This window comes from Dermochelys coriacea, chromosome 9 (assembly GCF_009764565.3).
Source record: "Dermochelys coriacea isolate rDerCor1 chromosome 9, rDerCor1.pri.v4, whole genome shotgun sequence".
Lineage (NCBI taxonomy): Eukaryota > Metazoa > Chordata > Testudines > Dermochelyidae > Dermochelys > Dermochelys coriacea.
In genome coordinates, this window is record NC_050076.1 from 24,154,324 (window position 1) to 24,161,627 (window position 7,304).

Below are 7,304 nucleotides of genomic sequence, written 5' to 3' on the forward strand. Positions count from 1 at the left end.
CTTTAGAAAAATGGAGTTATAGCATAGTGTAAACTAATTACCGGTAATTTTATTTCAACAAGGAAACCTACATTTCCCCCCAATTCCCCATCAGATCAAACCCTAAAGATGTGGGGACCGAGGAAAAAAAACAATTCATTAGACAATCTGTAAGCAGCTAACTCTACTTAAATATGATGAGAAAAAAAATGAGAGAAGGCTCACATCCTCATTGTCCTCATAGCTGAGGTCACGCCAGTTCTATGATAAGAGAGACACTTATGGCTTCTGCATCTGGGACAAAGCCATCTAAAATCCCAGACACAGGCTGGAGAAGATAAGAAATTACACAGCATGAAATAAATAGACATGGATCTGGAGAAAATCTATTGAAGTTCATGGTCTTTCAAGGATGTCCTGTCTGTGATTTAACCATGGCCCAGGCCCTGGCTTGTATATTATTTTTAATCTCACCTCACTGGTAGTTATTGACTTTTTGGAAGTAGGTGAGGAAGCAATAGGAAGATACCAGATACTTTAGACTGAAGCTGGATCACAGTGAAAAATTCATACAGCGTCAATGGGTAAAATTGACTGATTAGAGACTTTTGGTAGAATAGCTAGTGTGCGGTGAATGCAGGTAGAACAAAACCAAGTCTGTCTTCTTTTATACGTTCCCTTTTCTTCCACTCTCTATCAATATGTTGTTTCTTCTGACATCAGCTAAATCAATCATTTGCTGCACTCAGGGGTGGCACCACAGGCTACAAAACAACAAAAATATTGAAATACTGGAGAGTGTCTGGTGGCTGGTTAGTAAATAGACATAGCACAGGTACACCATAGGCATTCCGCCCTTGACTAGATCAGCAGATTATCCTCTGGCAGTATTTGATTAATTTGGGGTGAATTCAGGGATGGCACTAGCCAAGTTACAGGGATATCTGATGAATAGAGATGGGCCTGCACTAGAATTTCAGATTTGGCCTCATATGGGTAAACTCCCTCCAGAGAAATTAATCGACAGGTGCAGAGTGAAATCCTTAAAACACTTAATGGGCATTAGGACCTGTAATATTTTGAAGTATAGACCTCCCTATTGTTTGTTTTTGTATTCTTAAAGGGGGGAAAAATATGCAGGTGTATTTCTGCTCTAATGGAGTCACACTGTGTGGAGATTCTTGGGTGAGCCAGAAATCCTCAAAAAAAGTTTTTTCAAAGTAGGTTTTTTTAAAAACAAAAACTCTGCCCTAGGTCACCAGTAGTCATTAAAGCTACCCCAATATTTAGGGGATGACAATATCCATCTGTTCACTTTGTTATTGCCGACAGACAACTTTAAAAAAAGAGCAGAATCCACCCAGCCTGCTCCTTGAAACACCAAGCCTGTATGATTCAGATGATCTCCATGGAAGAGGCAGTACATGGCTTGCCAGGGACTAGGCTAAACAAAGGTTAAATGGCATGTCTGATAGGTCCATTTGGTATTGTCAGATTTACGAATACAACTCCCATCTAAGTCAATGAGAGAGTCACGCCGTGGATCTGAGTGCAAAACTCAGGCCCGCTCACATTAAATGGTACAAATGGTGTGGTCTAACAGCTTATACACAATTTCAAAAAGGAATTGGTTCCTGTTAGTCTAAGCTTCCTGCTGTGTGGCAGTTTCTTCGTGTCACATGCAGCTTCCTATGGCTGCTAAACGAGTCAGTCTCATAAATTTTAATGCTTTGAACTGTGCTTAAATTTAAGGCAATTAATTTTATGCTGAAATTTAAAGCACTGAAATGAAAGTGAATATGTACCAGCTTGATGTATCCCTACAAGCTGCTAATAATCAAGATTGGCATATTTGTTTCCATCTGATCAGTGCTACCTAAGATTATTCTACTGTATTGCAAAAAAATGAGATTTTCCTTTTAAGATTTCAACATTCTAGCAAAAACTATGCTTTTACGTGGCCAACTCTTTAGATGCACCAGTATCCCTTAGGTACTCACAGAAGCAGCTCATTTAGCAAATAGAGCCAGCTACTGAACATGAGCAATTGACTAGGTAATGATGGCATATGGCACATCTACACAATGTAAGGGAATGAGGGGGACTCTCCCGATTCAAGCCTTGCTGATTGAAGTACCACCTAAATTAACCTCTGATTGCCATGAAGCAGAAGGGAATTTTTTTCCTATTGAAGAGCATCCCATCATCTGAGACTGAGACAGAGGGAAAAACAAGTTTAGACAAATTCCAAATTAAAATGTTTCATTTACAAGAAACAAGACACTAATTTCAAGTATTAATATATGTGATATACTTAACACATTATAGAAATCAATGGGCATTCAGGGTTAATGACGCATCAGCTGTTGAAGTTATGAGGAACAGATGCAGCAGAAACAAGTAATTTTGGAAACAGACTAGGAATTGGGGATAAAAGATTAGAAAATTTTCACTATTTTTAATCAATCAAATTATGTAGATTCATGAAACTTTCCACAAGGGAGGGGAGTGAGAGAGAAGGTTGGGGAGAAAAAAAAAAAAAAAAAAAAAAAAAAAAAAAACAAAGTTGACAAGAGAAATTCAAATGGACAAATGAAGATTGAGATTGGCTTTATGCCAAATGTTTGTGAAGCTGCTGGGTATTACTATAGGAGAAGAGGATACTAGTTCAATCTTGTACTAAGGGTGCAACCTTTTCCTGAAAATTGGCACTTATCCTCTAATATTTAAATTTTTTTCTTTCAAGTTAAGAAAATAAACTCAACAATATACAGCAGAGCAGTAACAGTCTAGAGACTTGGGCAGAAAAACAGCAAAAACACATTTAAAGGAAAAACCCAGCCCCAAAAGGGGTGGGGGAAGTAGGACTACAATGACCCGGAAAACAGAGGTAAAAGTTCAGAGATGACAGGGAAAAAAACCCCCAAAACATCAACCTGATCAGATTTTCCAGAGGATTTGGTACTATGACAACTAGTGCTTTGCTGTCTATGCAGTCCTACCTGATCAAGGAGGGTATCAGGCCTGATTAGCCACTGTTACTTCAGTTTTTGCCAGTGTAAGTCCACTGAAATCAATGGAGTTCAGGTGACTGTGGGGAGCTGAAAGAAAGAAACCCATTGCCTTTCATACAATATTACTGAAAGAAATCTCAGGGAAAAAGCGGTCCCCCACACTGTGCAAAAGGAGGACTTTATCCCCCTTGGAGCCATAGAAGGCCCTGAAAGGTGCTCTAGAAGATTTAGGGTGGTATTTTTAATAGAACTTATCATTGGCTTAACTCTGCTGCCATTGAAATCAATCGTAGTTTCACCTTTAACTTCAGTGGGAGAAGAGTTAGACAATGCTAAGAGGTTTGAAAATCTCACCCTTGATGTGTATGTATGCATAAATAACTGCTAATGAGAAAAAATATCAAACCCCACTTTTTATCCAAAGATTTCAGAGATAAACCTCTCAGTGCTTAAACAAACGGTGGAAAAAAACACAGCTAAGGTTATCATCATCATCACTCCCATGACCATCACATGGTCATTGGGGCACCATTATTGATGAACAAACAAATTATCTCCATCCCTCATGATGGTGTGTCAGTGCTTGAGTCTCCACAAAGTCCATTCTTTTATGTTGTCAATCCATCTCTTCTTTTGTCTACCTCCTCTTCCACTGTACTGTCCGTCCCTTGGAGGATGATCTTGGATAGGCCTGATGATCTTGTTACATGGCTGTACCACTTCAGCTTGTGCTTCTTCATGGTTGTCAGGAGGTCTTCATATGACCCAGCACATTGGGTGATGATGTTGCAGAACTCTTCATTAGTGATGTGGTCGAAGTAGGAGATGCCTATATTTTCCATTCAAGTTCTGCCATAAGGGTCCATGTCTCTCTCACTTACAGAAATGCATGCAGCAGTTTCAGTTTGGATGCCAGGGAAATGTTCTTATTCCTCCAAATTGGCTTTAGCTGTGCCACTGCTGCTGCTGCTTCCACAATTCTTGCCCAGATTTCTGCCTTGGATCCTTAATCAGTGATGATTGCCCCCAAACACTTGAGCTGTTTCATTGTCTCCAGCTCTTGTCCACTGACAGTGATATGAGAGCTGATCCCATCACGTTTGTCTGTCAGCTTGGTTTTCTCTGCACTGATTTCCATGCCATATTTTGCAGAGGTTTCACCTAATCATTTCACAAGGTTGGCAAGTTCATCTTCGCTGCCTGCCAGGCTACCAATGTCATCAGCGAACCGAAAATTTGAGATTTGTTCCCTCTCTGCCCCTACTGCTGACTGTGCATATGTGATCTTCTAGGGCATCAGTCATTATGTGCTCCAAGTAGATGTTGAACAGTGTGGGTGAAAGACAGTAGCCTTGCCAGACTCCAATAATGGTGCAAAACCGCTCTATTATGCCATTGACGAGAAATGCACTGCTGGCCTTGGCATACCAGTTGTTTAATGATAAGAATAAAACTTATGTCCAAACATTGTACTTCTTCATGGTTGCCCAGAGAGCTTCTTGCCATACTATATCAAACGCCTTCTTGAAGTTAAAGACATGGTAGACGTCCTGCTGGTGTTGTAAGTACTTCTCACATAGAACATGAAGGTTGAAAATCTGTTCTGTGGTACTTCTTCCAACATGAAAGCCAGCTTGTTCACCAATGATATTCTCTGCTTGTGGCTTCAATCTGTTCAATGCGACTTTCAACATCACTTTGCTGGGATGGTTAATTAAGCATATGGTCCAGTAACTGACAATTGCAGGTTGCCTTATTTTGGCAGAGTGATGATTAGTGACTGTGTCCACATGGAGGGCCACTCATTGGTCTGCCAGATCTTGTAATAGATGTACTCACCAGGATCTGCAACTATTTCTCCTCCACCTTTCCTGATCACTCTCATTACAGTGTGTATGGTAACACCCATTGTTTCGTGTTCTGTGTATATAAAATCTCCCCACTGTATTTTCTACTGCATGCATCTGATGAAGTGAGCTGTAGCTCACAAAAGCTTATGCTCAAATAATTTTGTTTGTCTTTAAGGTGCCACAAGTACTACTTTTCTTTTTGCGGATACAGACTAACACAGCTGCTACTCTGAAACTTATTTCTCCTCTGAATTTTGTCAGTTTGGCTGTGATGTCAATACCTGTAGCCTCTCTGTTCTTGAGTGATTTCACAGCTGTCTCCACTTCACGTAGTACTGGAAATTCATCCTCCTTTGTTGAATCTAGGCTGACTAAGACACTAGGATCTGCATTTGTCTGGTGGCTGTATAGATCAGAGCAGTAATTTGTCCACCTATTGAGGATGTCCTTTTCTTCAGTAAGACAGTTCCCTTCTTTGTCTTGAATTGTGTTAGCTTTGGTCCATCTTTTCTTCGTCAGATCTTTTACAACATGGAAGTCTCACTTGCTATTTCTATTATCGATACACGCATCAATTTTAGAGCATTGTTTTTCAGTCCATATCTCCTTGGCCACCTTCATTCCTTTCTGCCAATTGCTCTATTTATCAGCTCCCTCGGTGCTGTTCTTTTCTGTCACACATATGTAGTATTCCATTTGTGACTTATGGTTTTGACTTCTTATGAGGTTTCCCAAGGATGTCCATTGCTACCTCATTCATTACAGCATTGAAATTGTTGATCATTGTGTCTAAGTCTTCCTCTAGAGCAAGCAGCGGAGCAAATTTTCCACCGACCATTGCTTGGAATGACTCTGCAATGTTTCAGTCTGAGTCTAAATCAAACTTGGTTCTGGTGAACTTTTGCCCGATGATTTTCCTTAGCTGCAGCCAAAAAATTTAGCATTACAAGGTTGTGATCACTTCCAATATCAGCACCAGGGAAGCTCCTTGTTTTAGCTCCCAGAACAAAATCGGTTTTGCACCATGATGTAGACCATTAGATGCTTGCCATGTTGATCATCTGGATGCTTTATGTACTCCCAATGTGTATATTTATATTATATATTTAGATACATTTGTCATGTGTGCCCTGGTGGGAAATGGATGGTACAGTCATTATTAACCTGGGCTACAATCAATCAATCTGGTATGGACATAGTTTACTTGCTCATCATATGGTGTGTCTTGGGAAAATTTCTAACCTGGTGGAGCCCATCCCGCTCCAGGCAGCCCCCTTTTAGTTGTCTCCTATGACATGCAGGAGGAGCAGTGGGCCTATTCAGTCCCTGTACCCACAGGGGACACAGCTAAGGTATTACAGTGAAATAAATGCAATTCAGAGCTTTTAAGTTATGAAGTCAAAGACTTTCCACTATCCAAATTTGAAAGACATTCATGGTGAACCTCTGCCCTTTGCTGTGTCTGCAAACAGGAGTGTAAGAGGGTGCATGTAGGTATCACAGTGGATGCCATGGGGCAGATAGAATCCTGCTATGGTACAAGTGTGCTGGCAGCTACACCAATGGAACAAGCCAGGGAATACACTATATCCCACTGGGGTATGGTTCATTGTAACCATGGCTATGTATACACTACCTCCTGCATTGACGCTCTGGGGATCAATGCACAGGGGTTGATTTAGGGGAACTAGTGAAAACCCACCAAATTGACTGCAGATCACTCTCCACTCGATCCTGGTACTTTACCCCGAATGAGAAGAAGGTAAGTTGATGGAAGAGTGTCTCCTGTCGACCCAGCATAGTGTGGATCCCACGGTAAGTCAACCTAAGCTACGAGTTGCGTAGTTAGATTGACTTACCGTGGTAGTGTAGGCATAGGATATCTGTTGAGTGGCTAGGAGGGCACTTTGCAGTGCAAGTTAGACACTTCCTAACTTTGCTTGAGCTAACATGCTAAAAATAGCAGTGTGGAGGTGGTAACATGGGTAGTGGATTGGGCAAGCCACCTGAATCTGTACCCAAGGGATCTGGCAGGTTTGTACTTGAGTGGCTAGTCCAAGCTGCCTCCTGAGCTGCCATAGTAACTCTGCTCAAGCTGGCAAAATAAAACTAGCAGAGCTAGTGCATGTCTATCCACACAGGGAAAGGCTCAGCCCCCAAATGAATAAAGCGCATATGTGGCCATCAGTGAGAATGAACAAGTAGGTCAGGCACGCATACAACTCCTATTCTGAACGGCTGCAAACATCTCTGCTCTGCTGAAGTGCTCCAAGAGACAGCTGTCCTGTGACAACCAGAGGTCTTTTTTGATTGACGTATGACCAGCTAGGCAATGTTATACATACTTGGCATTTCTGTGCTGGTCATGGCAGAATCAGAGTACAACTTTTAGGCTTGTAGGATTCATAGTCTCAGAGAGCATCACTCCTCTTAGGAATTCCAAAATGCCAGCTGTTATGGA

At 41.3% G+C, this 7,304-nt stretch overlaps 1 long non-coding RNA gene across 1 annotated transcript; it reads right to left on the minus strand.

Annotated features, from left to right (window-relative positions):
• Positions 1 to 304: 304 nt before the first annotated feature.
• On the minus strand, positions 305 to 3,092 carry LOC119861580. Its single transcript, XR_005294949.2, has 2 exons — positions 2,982 to 3,092; positions 305 to 743 (listed from the first exon to the last, which is right to left on the minus strand). It is a non-coding gene; the product is annotated as an uncharacterized LOC119861580 (long non-coding RNA).
• Between the last annotated feature and the right edge of the window lie 4,212 nt (positions 3,093 to 7,304).